General features: G+C 37.7%; 1 protein-coding gene across 1 annotated transcript in view; it reads left to right on the forward strand.

The window, feature by feature from the left end:
* Positions 1-5716: 5716 nt before the first annotated feature.
* LOC138360036 (tripartite motif-containing protein 59-like) overlaps positions 5717-12111 on the forward strand; it is a 29331-nt gene continuing 22936 nt past the window's right edge. The window contains exon 1 of the mRNA XM_069319964.1: positions 5717-5928. The gene's annotated coding sequence lies outside the window, so the exon portion shown is untranslated. The remainder of the gene's footprint in view (positions 5929-12111) is intronic.

Here is a 12111-nt window from a genome sequence, read left to right on the forward strand (position 1 = left end):
TGCAGTTGTTGAACCCCATGCACAGATACCATAATTAATATAGGGATAGATTAGTGTATAATATAGAGAGATAAGAGCAGAGTTAGGTACATAATATTTGATTTTTGAGAGTATACCAACTGTTTTAGAGACTTTCTTAGTTATGTGTTGTATGTGGGTACTGAAGTTGAGTCTCTTGTCTAGGAATAGGCCGAGAAACTTTCCATCATTTTTATTGCTAATGTTTACATTGTCTATCTGAAGCTTAATTGCATTTGTAGATTTGCTTCCAAATAAGATGTAGTAGGTCTTTTCTATGATAAGTGTTAGTTTGTTGGTTGACATCCATAAGTGGAATTTTTTTAGTTCATTATTAACAACATTATTTAGTGTATGTGGGTTCGGGTTAGAGTAGATGAGGGTAGTATCATCAGCAAACAAAATAGGTTTCAGAATGTTAGAGACATTAGGCAGATCATTGATGTATATAAGAAATAAGAGAGGTCCCAAGATGCTGCCCTGTGGCACTCCAACGGTTATAGGTAGAATGGGAGAGGTTATATTATTGATGGCTACACACTGGTGTCTATCACTAAGATAGGATTGGATATAGTCCAGTGCATGGCCTCGGATTCCATAATGATGGAGTTTACGTAAGAGGTAATTGTGATTAACAGTATCAAAGGCCTTTCTCAGGTCAATGAAGAGTCCAATCGGAAACTCATTTTTGTCAAGGGCTGAGTAAATTATATCAAGGAGACTAAGAATTGCGTCGATGGTACTCTTTTGGGAGCGGAAGCCAAACTGACAGGGGCTAAGAATGTCGAATTTTACGAGGTAGGAGCAAAGCTGTTTGTAGATAATTTTTTCAAATATTTTTGATAGTATGGGTAGGTTTGATATTGGTCTATAATTGTTTATGTCTGCCGGATTACCTCCTTTATGAACTGGCGTTACTCTTGCTTTTTTAAGGATATCAGGAAAGGTATGACACTCAAGGGATTTGTTGAACAGCAGAGCTATAGGTGGCACAAGGGCATGGGAGGCGCTCTTGTATACAATGGATGGTATTTTACTGGTGTTCCCTGCCTTGGTTTTTAGAGAGTGTATGATGGACACAACATCTGTCGGGCTGACTGGTGAGAGGAGAAGAGAGTTTGGATAGCTGCCTGAGAGATATGTGTTGATATGTGTCTGAGTCTGTGGGATTTTACTGGCAAGGTTAGCACCAACCGATGAAAAGAAGCTATTAAATTCATTTGCCATTTCTAAGTCAGTTGATGGTATAAGGCCATACTTAGAGAGTGTTATCTGGTTGTGGGAGTGTTGTTTAGTTCCTAGGATATTAGAGATGGTTTTCCATGTGCGTTTCATGTTGCCTTTTGCTTCTAACTCTATCGTCATTACCTATCCTCTAAACCTTTCATTTGTCAGAATTAAACGGCCTCCCCCAATCTTTTGACCATATTTCAGTACCCAATTTAGATCGTTCGATCGATCAATTTAGACCTCCTTGTATCATGTATCATCATACATGATGATATAATGATACACACTACTGGGTATGCTGATTTATTTATTTATTTATTTATTTATTTATTTATTTATTTATTTATTTATTTATTTATTTATTTATTTATATACAAGAAGGTACATTGGGTTTGTGAGAATACATTGGATAGTACAGTATTTACATTCTTGTAAAGCCACTAGTACGCACAGCGTTTCGGGCAGGTCCTTAATCTAGCAGATAATTTTAAGTAGGTAATTTCAATCAGAATTGATAAATGATAAAGATACATTACAAGAGAAAAATGAGATGAGAGAGATAAGTAAGTATATTAAAGCACATTGTTATATTAAAGCTCTAATTGATTACATTGACAGCTTGATTAGTAATTTAAATAAGGTTAATAGACACCATACAGCAGATTGACAGCACATATGAGACAGCAATGATCACAATGGTAAAGATGTTCAGATTGGGTACATAAAGATTGTGAGACTGGGTAGCAAAAGATACAGATAAACAAGATTTATAAACACCATACAACAGATTGGCAGCACATAAAAGAAAACAGCAATGATCACAATGGTAAAGATGTTCAAATTGGGAACATAAAGGTTGGGAGATTAGGTAGCAATTGATACAGTGCAATTTTAAGGCAAAAAGTGAAAAACTATGAAGATGAAGTTAGGTATTTTTTAGTATTGATTTTGAATGATGCAAAAGTTGGACAGCTTTTCAATTCAGTAGGGAGTGAGTTCCATAAACTGGGTCCCTTTATTTGCATAGAGTGTTTACACAGATTAAGTTTAACTCTGGGGATATCAAAGAGATATTTATTTCTGGTGTGGTGATAATGGGTCCTATTACATCTGTCCAGGAAGAGTTTCAGACAAGGATTTGCATTTAAGAACAGGGTTTTGTAAATGTAGTTGACACAAGAGAATTTGTGGAGTGAGATTATGTTTAGCATGTTTAGGGAGTTAAACAAGGGGGCTGTGTGTTGTCTGAAAGCAGAATTTGATATTATTCTGATAGCAGATTTTTGCTGGGTGTTGATGGACTTGAGGTGGTTTGCAGTGGTTGAACCCCATGCACAGATACCATAGTTGAGATAGGGATAGATTAGTGCATAATATAGAGAGATGAGAGCAGAGTTAGGAACATAATATCTGATTTTGGAGAGTATACCAACTGTTTTAGAGACTTTCTTAGTTATGTGTTGTATGTGGGTACTGAAGTTAAGTCTCTTGTCTAGGAATATGCCAAGAAACTTTCCATCATTTTTATTGCTAATGTTTACATTGTCAATCTGAAGCTGAATTGCATTTGTAGATTTGCTTCCGAATAGGATGTAGTAGGTCTTTTCTATGGTAAGTGTTAGTTTGTTGGTTTACATCCATAAGTGGACTTTTTTTAGTTCATTATTAACAACATCATTTAGTGTATGTGAGTTGGGGTTGGAGTAGATGAGGGTAGTATCATCAGCAAACAAAATAGGTTTCAGAATGTTAGAGACATTAGGCAGATTATTGATGTATATAAGAAAAAGAAGAGGTCCCAAGATGCTGACCTGTGGCACTCCAACGGTTATTGGTAGAATAGGAGAGATTATATTATTGATGGCTACACATTGGTGTCTATCACTAAGATAGGATTGGAAATAGTCCAGTGCATGGCCTCAGATTCCATAATGATGGAGTTTACTTAAGAGGTAATCGTGATTAACAGTATCAAAGGCCTTTCTCAGGTCAATGAAGAGTCCAATTGGAAACTCATTTTTGTCAAGGGCTGAGTAAATTATATCAAGGAGACTAATAATTGCATCGTTGGTACTCTTTTGAGAGCGGAATCCAAACTGACAGGGGCTAAGAATGTCGAATTTTACGAGATAGGAGTAGAGCTGTTTGTAGATAATTTTTTCAAATATTTTTGATAGTATGGGTAGGTTCGATATTGGTCTATAGTTGTTTATGTCTGACGGATTACCTCCTTTATGAACTGGCGTTACTCTTGCTTTTTTAAGGATATCAGGGAAGGTATGACACTCAAGGGATTTGTTGAACAGCAGAGCTATAGGTGGCGCAAGGGCATGGGAGGCGCTCTTGTATACAATGGATGGGATTTCACTGATGTTCCCAGCTTTGGTTTTTAGTGAGTGTATGATGGACACAACATCTGACGGGCTGACTGGTGAGAGGAGAAGAGAGTTTGGATAGCTGCCTGAGAGATATGTGTTGATATGTGTCTGAGTCTGTGGGATTTTACTTGCAAGGTTAGCACCAGTAGATGAAAAGAAGCAATTAAATTCATTCGCCATTTCTAAGTCAGATGACAGTGTAAGGCCATCCTTAGAGAGTGTTATCTGGTTGTGGAAGTGTTGTTTAGTTCCCAGGATGTTAGAGATGGTATTCCATGTGCTTTTCATGTTGCCTTTTGCTTCTTTGAATCTAGTATCATAATACGAAAGTTTTGCTTTTCTTATGATACTGGTAAGCACTGATGAGTACCTTTTAACTACTTCCATTGAAACTAGGCCACCCCTAAATTTCTTTTCGTATTCATGTTTTTTGTTGATTGATTTAATTATGCCACTTGTGAGCCACGGGTTATTTTTTCTTTTATCAGTTACTTGTTTGGTAAGGAGGGGACAGTGAGTGTTGTAGAGGCTTAGAGTTTTGGAGAGAAACTATTGTCCTATGAAGTCGATTTAACTTCCAAACATATATTTTTTAATAAATGTTAAATGTTTTCTGGCTAGTTATGTTAGATTTTATTAAAAATACGTATTCTACTTGTTAACATTATTATTTAAATTTGTGATAATTTGTGCAGAGAAGTACGACAACTGGATATGCCAGCAAACACTTTCCAGAGAGCAATATATCTTTGATAAGTCGCTCCACAACATTGACGCTTGGACCGTCGACTTCCTTTGATGCTACTTATTTACTTATTTCATAATGAAATTATATTAGTTTGGAGTAAATATATGTTTTCTCATGTTCTGCATTCAGCACTCACATTATAGTGAGTAAATATACCATATTACTTCATTACCTAAGTAATGCTAGGAGGGTTTGAGTAGCTTTGGGCCTTTAGTGGACAGAATCTCCAATAGATGGGGCGAGAGTCGCCTCATCTCTCTCGCCCGGGCGGGAGACGAAACTTAATTTAAAATTGATATATCTTTGTCTCCAACATGATATATTTCATTTGGTGCAATCATAATAATGTTTATATCTGGGCCTTTCTGGAGGCATATAAGATTTTAGGTTTTAATAGCGTATCTTTGTTAATTATACAATGTATCGGCAAGTGCGTAGGCGTCTGCACTCCATGACCGAAAAGCTACTGAACGCCACTATAAAAACATATATATCTTCACTTGAGCTATAAACATGTCTACTGCAATGGATTTAAAATGAAACTCACATTTCTATCTTGCTTAAGACATATAAAACATTTGTGTTTATTAACGAATTTACGTGAAATAAACATTGATCTGAGAGAGTTGCTCTGTCGTTCAGTCTGTACGTGGTCGGAGCTCCGTAATTTTTAAAATACATGTATCTTCATTAGAAATTTAAATATGTCTATGGTAAGATGTTTAAAGTAAAGCTTATATGTCTGCCTTTCTTGAGACATATAAAACATATATGTTTATTAACGAATTCACGTGAAATAAACATTGTTCTGAGAGTTGCTACGTCCATCGATCTGTCCGGAGTCGGAGCTCGGCTATTAAAAAAGTACACGTATCTTCGCTTTAAATTTAAATATGCCAATAGTAAGGTATTTAGAACGAAGCTTATATGTCTATCTTTCTTGTGACATATAAAACTCTTACGTTTATTAAGGAATCTGCATGAAATAGGCATTGTTCTGAGATGAATGTTGCAGTTTTCGAGCTCGACGAGCGATGAAAACTGCCACTTTTATACAACTACAAATATCTTCGGTTTTACTTAAAATATTTGTCTGGTAGAGGTTTTACATATAGATCGCGTTTCTGTCTTTCTTCTGACTAATAAATAATTTTGGTTTAATCAGTTATCAAGATGTTTTCAACAATATTCTTTCAGCGTTCTTCTTTTCCAACACGGGCGGCCCCTTTTGAAAACGCGATACTTGGGCTAACCCATCCTATACTTGGGTCAGTTTCCATTATGGTTCGGAACAACGTCAGCACAACAAAGGTTGCTATGTTCCACGTGTACGCCACCCGGGAAGTTCGCCTGTCTTAAAGACCTGTGTCCACAATACCCGCCAAATTGTCCCTCCCACAGTACTCTCAGGACACTTATGGCAGTGTAAGTGTGTGGTGAGGCCACACCACTGAAGACATTGAGGATATACCACGAGGGAGAGACATAACTGTTGAAGGAAGGAGTCACTGGCTCCACCTGACCACCTTGTTCCTCGCACTCTCATCATCCTCCGTAAGTACTGGAGTACTTTCTGCTCCACCATTGTCTTACACACCCTCAACATGCAATTGTTGGGGTGTGGAAATAGGCCTATGGAATTGTTGGGGTAAATTATATGCCAATGTCATTGTTGGGGTGAATTATAAGCCTATAGCATTGTTGGGGTGAATTATAAGCCTATAGCATTGTTGGGGTGTGGACATTGGTCTATCGAATAATGATAATTTTTATAATAATATTAATAACAATAATAATAATGAGAAAATCCACTGGGACTGTGTGGTGTTGCAAACCCACGACCAAGGCATTGCCAGCCGCATACTCTACCACTGTACCACCACTGTCTTCCTAAAAGTCTTACAATCAGATTTCTAAAGATATCAGATTCAGATTCAGATTCAGATGTTTATTCAGGTAAGGTATATACATACAAGTGATGTTACATTAATGGATTGATATATAGATAGAGCTAGTACATACAATGCCTAAAGCCACTATTACGCAATGCGTTTCGGGCAAGAAAAACATTAATATCTAGAACTTAATACTAATTGAGCATAAAGAATAAAAAGTGTTGAGAACAAATACAAATAAAGATAAAAAAAAGGGGGAACATGACTGAAAAAGCAGCACAAATACAATAGGTTGACAAACAGTGTTGATTAAAAAAAAAGAAAATAACGGACATGGGTTGACAATAGAGGAGTGAGGTAGGTTACAGGGAATTTATTAGGTAGTGTTTAGTTTTTATCTTAAACTGGTTGAGAGAGGTACTGTCTTTAACATGGTTGGGAAGGTCATTCCACATTCTGGGCCCCTTGATTTGTAGAGCATTTCTGGTTTGATTAAGTCGTACTCTAGGAATATCAAAACTGTATTTATTTCTGGTGTGGTGCTCATGGGTTCTGTTACAACCTTCTATGAAGCTTTTGAGATCCGGATTGGCATTACAATTTAGCGTTTTGTATATGTATAGTACACATGAGAGAATGTGCAGTGACTTAATGTCTAACATATTCAGGGATTTGAATAGGGGTACCGAGTGATGTCTGGGGCCAGAATTGGATATTGTCCTAATAGCAGCTTTGTGTTGAGTAATTAGAGGACGTAAATGATTTTGGGTAGTAGAGCCCCAAGCACAAATACCATAGTTGAGATATGGATAGATAAGGGAGTAATAGAGAGTCACCAGGGCAGGGCGTGGTACATAATATCTGATCTTAGAAAGAATGCCCACAGTTTTTGAAACTTTTTTAGATATGTTTAGAATGTGTCCCTGGAAATTCAGCTTGTGGTCAATGAGAATGCCAAGGAATTTGCCATCTAATTTGTTACAAATTTGGGTATTGTTTATTTTGAGATTTATTTGATTAGAGGATTTATTGCCAAACAGAATATAGAAAGTTTTGTCAATGTTAAGGGTGAGTTTGTTGGCAGTTAGCCACAGATGGACTTTATTTAGCTCAGTATTTACTGTGGCATTTAGAGCAAGGGGATCAGGACTGGAGTAAATGAAGGTTGTGTCGTCAGCAAATAGGATTGGTTTGAGGTGTTGGGAGGCATTTGGAAGGTCATTAATGTAGATGAGAAAGAGGAGAGGGCCAAGTATGCTGCCCTGGGGAACACCAATGTTGATGGGTAGGGTGGGAGAAATTGTATTATTCACAGAAACACATTGGAGCCTGTCAGTAAGGTAGGATTTGAGGTATTGTAGGGAGTGTCCTCTGACACCATAATGATGTAATTTAAGAAGAAGGTTTTGGTGATTGATATCATAGGAAGTATCCTGATATCACAGGAAGTCCTGATGCCAGTCCAAGTTTTACGTAAGACCCCGAAGCACTCAGGTGAAGGGGTAAAATATTGTAGTTGAACACTGTACGCCCATCTTCAGATACACAGAAAATCGCACTAATGAGATATACATCAATGAACAATCCACTGGTTGCATCCCCTCACAGCCGGAGTGAATTTTCTCATTTATGTATATCACGTTAGTGTGATTTTCTGTGTGTAAATAAGTTAGTTAGTTTAGTTCATTTATTATGCACCCCATACCCATCTTGTGGGCGGTAGTGGAAAGGGTTACAGAGGCACATAATGGGCTCAGGGACTGAACCCCACAATTCATTTAGCTAAGCAAGTTACAATCTTGATGAGCGAGTTACAAAATTCAATATAAGTCATCACATCAACAATGGGTTCGAGATCGACCTCAAGTACAGGTTCTAAGTTAAGCAACTGACATATGGGGACAGCTAGTGTCAAAATTTATATGTTTGTCCTGCACACCGCCCCCCATCCAGTGGGCAGCGGTGGATAGGTTACAATCACTTAGTTACTACCTACAGTTAGCAAACTGGGGATATTTGGCTAAAATTTCTGGTAGCAGATCATTTTGAATGAAATATTGACACAGCGCTGGAACATTGGTTATAGAATTGTCTCTAAATTCACTTATCTTTTCGCACTCCATCACATAGTGACGGAGGGTGTGCGAATAATTTTGTTGACACAGTTTACATTTGGTCAGGTCTACATCAGCAGATAATGAGAATTCCCAGAGATACTTGTAACCGAGTCTAAGCCGAGCAGTAGTAACATCTAGAAGTCTGCTGATTTTATTGGATGATCCATAGATGTGTGGCTCCTCTTGCATGATAGTATGATGATAGATGGAATTAGTGGTGTCAATTTCACTTTGCCTCAGATCTACAAGATCTTGTTGAAGTTCTCGGTGTATATGTGTAAATAATATTAATAATAATATTATTATTATTATTTATACAAAGATTGTGTACAAAGAACATAAGAGTATTAAATGAGCAAATCCACAAGGGCCGTGATGAGGGTTCGAACCTACGTCCGAGAGGACCCCAGACGCTTCTTAACCACTTAACTGCGCCAACCGAGTATTCTCGGTCGGTGGGAAACTGCACCAACCAAGAAAGCTCGTTTTGATTTTTTTCGTACCCATTCTAAATGTGTGCGAGGTTGGATGTGTACGAAATGGACTCTTAGGACCTCCAGTGAGAGGCAGCCATCTTGGAAAAAATTCCCCTTTTTCCCTTAGGGCTGCTGGCTGGGTTAGGACTGAGTGAGCAACCATGAGTGGCGCACGCGCCTCTGGCTCCCAAACACCTGTCTGACACAGTGTTGAAAGATCGCGCTTTGTCGGTGAAATTCAAACCTTAATGTTTGAAGAATATAAGGTCATAATATTGGTGAAGCTAGGTGCAATAAGGACCTAACACAAAGGTCAGATGCAAGTGATACAGCACCTATGAGGACAATACAGCGAGCGTATCCAGTTGTAGCTCTGAGCGCCACCCTTGCCCACCTATGCTATCTCCAATTTATTTAGATGATACATAGATGAATCGTTTTCTGCATTCAGTGATGATGCATCTGATACAAGTAGCATAGATAAACAGTGTTAGCAGCTTCCATGGTGGTGTTTTCCATAGATATTTTCAAGAATAGCTGAATCTCTTCTTAACTGACTGACACTCTTTGAGGCTGGCTGAATCTCTTCCAGACTGACGGACACTCTTTGAGCCTGACTGAATTTTTTCCTGTGTGGGACCTTACAAGGCGATCTTTTCACGACTACCTTACAAATTGATCTTTCCCTGTAATCTTTGCAAGACTACTTTATGTTTTGCAAGGTTGGCTACATACCACCTACAGGTACTAAAGCCAAGGGTGTACATGAGTGCGTTATTTGCAAGCACACAGAACAAAGAAACAGGAAGCGAAATTCTATCTGTACCTGGTGCAACGAGAGAGAAGTCGCACTGTGTACCCTGGACTACTTCATTGATTATTACTCACTTCCGAAGTACTGAGTGTGTAATACAGTGTGTTACTGTGTAGTGTGTGAAACTGTACATATTGTAATTTTAGTGAATTTTTAACAAGTAATATTGCGACAATAAACATTTATTGTGGACACATTGCTGACACATGTATCACAGTTTCATGGAACATTATGAACGTTCTACTGAATACATATTGTAAAGAATACAAATATGCATCATATACGATAAAAAAACAAACAAATAAAACTGCATTGGAAATACATAAAACAAATAATTTAAAATATATTTGTGCCAACATCTGGTGCTTGAATGGCCCGCGCGACCGTGTTTGGGCGTGTCACGCACAAGTGACCAGCCCCTGATGACATCACAACGCACCTTGTCCACGTTCCCAGAGCCAAAGTAAGTGGAATTTGGTACAGTATTTATTTTTACATAGACATGTTCAGGGAAGGGAATTTATCATTTTATGAAGAAAAATGAATTTTTTGGGAACGCTTTATTTCATGCGCACGGGGAATTTCACAATAAACTCGGCACAGCATGGTGGTTAATTGACTGAACAACGACATGGATAAGAATTGCAACCGAGAAATCAACTTGACCTACCACGGATCCTGCAGTCTCTCTGAGACACAAACTACTGTAGGTTTTTACACAATTCCCCCATGCACCTGAGCTCTGTCAATAAGCTGTTCTACCTCTTCGCCCTTCCTTCATTACACACTCTCGGACGTAGATTTGAACCCTCGTCATGGCTCTTGTGGATTTGTTCATTTCAAACTTGAAATGAAACAAACAAACTTATTTCAAATTTGTTCATATCAAACCTGCCCGTACTATCAAAAATATTTGAAAAAATTATCCACAAACAGCTGTACTCCTACCTCGTAAAATTCGACATACTTGGCTCCTGTCAGTTTGGCTTCCGTTCCCAAAAGAGTACTAATGACGCAATTATTAGTTTCCTTGATATAATTTACTCAGCCCTTGACAAAAATGAGTTTCCGATTGGTCTCTTCATTGACCTAAGAAAGGCCTTTGATACTGGTAATCACAACTACCTCTTATGTAAACTGCATCATTATAGAATCCGAGGCCATGCCCTGCACTATATACAATCCTATCTTAGTGATAGACACCAATGTGTAGCCATCAACGATATAACTTTCACTCTACCAATAACCATTGGGGTGCCATTGGGCAGCATCTTGGGACCTCTCCTATTTCTTATATACAGTACATCAATGGTCTGCCTGATGTCACCAACATTCTGAAACCTACATTGTTTGCTGATGATACTACCCTTATCTACTCTAACCCCAAAACACATACACTAAATAATGCTGTTAATAATGAACTAAAAAATAGTCCTCTTATGGATGTCAACCAACAAACTAATACTTAACATAGATAAGACCTACTACATCTTATTTGGAAGCAAATCAACAAATGCAATTCAGCTTCAGATAGACAATGTTATCATTAGTAATAAAAATGATGGAAATTTTCTTGGCCTATTCCTAGATAAGAGACTCGACTTCAGCACCTACATACAACACATAACTAAGAAAGTCTCTAAAACAGTTGGTATACTCTCCAAAATCAGATACTATGTATCTAACTCTGCTCTCATCTCACTATATTATACACTAATCTATCCCTATCTTAATTATGGTATCTGTGCATGGGGTTCAACCACTGCAAACCACCTCTGGTCCATCATCCCCCAGCAAAATCTGCTATCAGAATAATAACAAATTCTGTTTTCAGACAACACTCAGCCCCCTTGTTTAACTCCCTAAACATGCTAAACATAATCTCACTCCACACATTCTCTTGTGTCAACTACATTTACAAAACCCTGTTTTTAAATGCAAATCATGTTCTGACACTCTCCCTGGACAGATATAATAGGACCCATTATCACCACACCAGAAATAAGTATATCTTTGATATCCCCAGAGTCAAACTTAATTTGTGCAAACAATCTTTGCAAATAAAAGGACCTAGTGTATGGAACTCACTCCTAATGAATTGAAAAGATGTCCAGCTTTTGCATCATTCAAAAACAAAACTTAAAAAGTACTTAATTTCATCTTCATAGTTTTCTACCTTGTTGCTTTAAAATTGCACTGTATGTAGTGCTACCCAATCTCCATGTACCCAGTCCAAACAACTTTACCATTGTGATCATTGCTGTCTTCTTATATGTGCTTTCAATTTGCTGTATGGTGCCTATTAATCTTCGTTTAAATTACCAATCAAGCTGTCAATGCAATCAGTCTGAACTTTAATATACCAATGTGCTTTAATATTCCTACTAATCTTTCTGATCTAATTTTTTTTGTTTCTTGCAATGTATCTGTTATCA

The sequence above is a fragment of the Procambarus clarkii genome, chromosome 8 (assembly GCF_040958095.1).
Source record: "Procambarus clarkii isolate CNS0578487 chromosome 8, FALCON_Pclarkii_2.0, whole genome shotgun sequence".
In the NCBI taxonomy this organism is placed as follows: domain Eukaryota; kingdom Metazoa; phylum Arthropoda; class Malacostraca; order Decapoda; family Cambaridae; genus Procambarus; species Procambarus clarkii.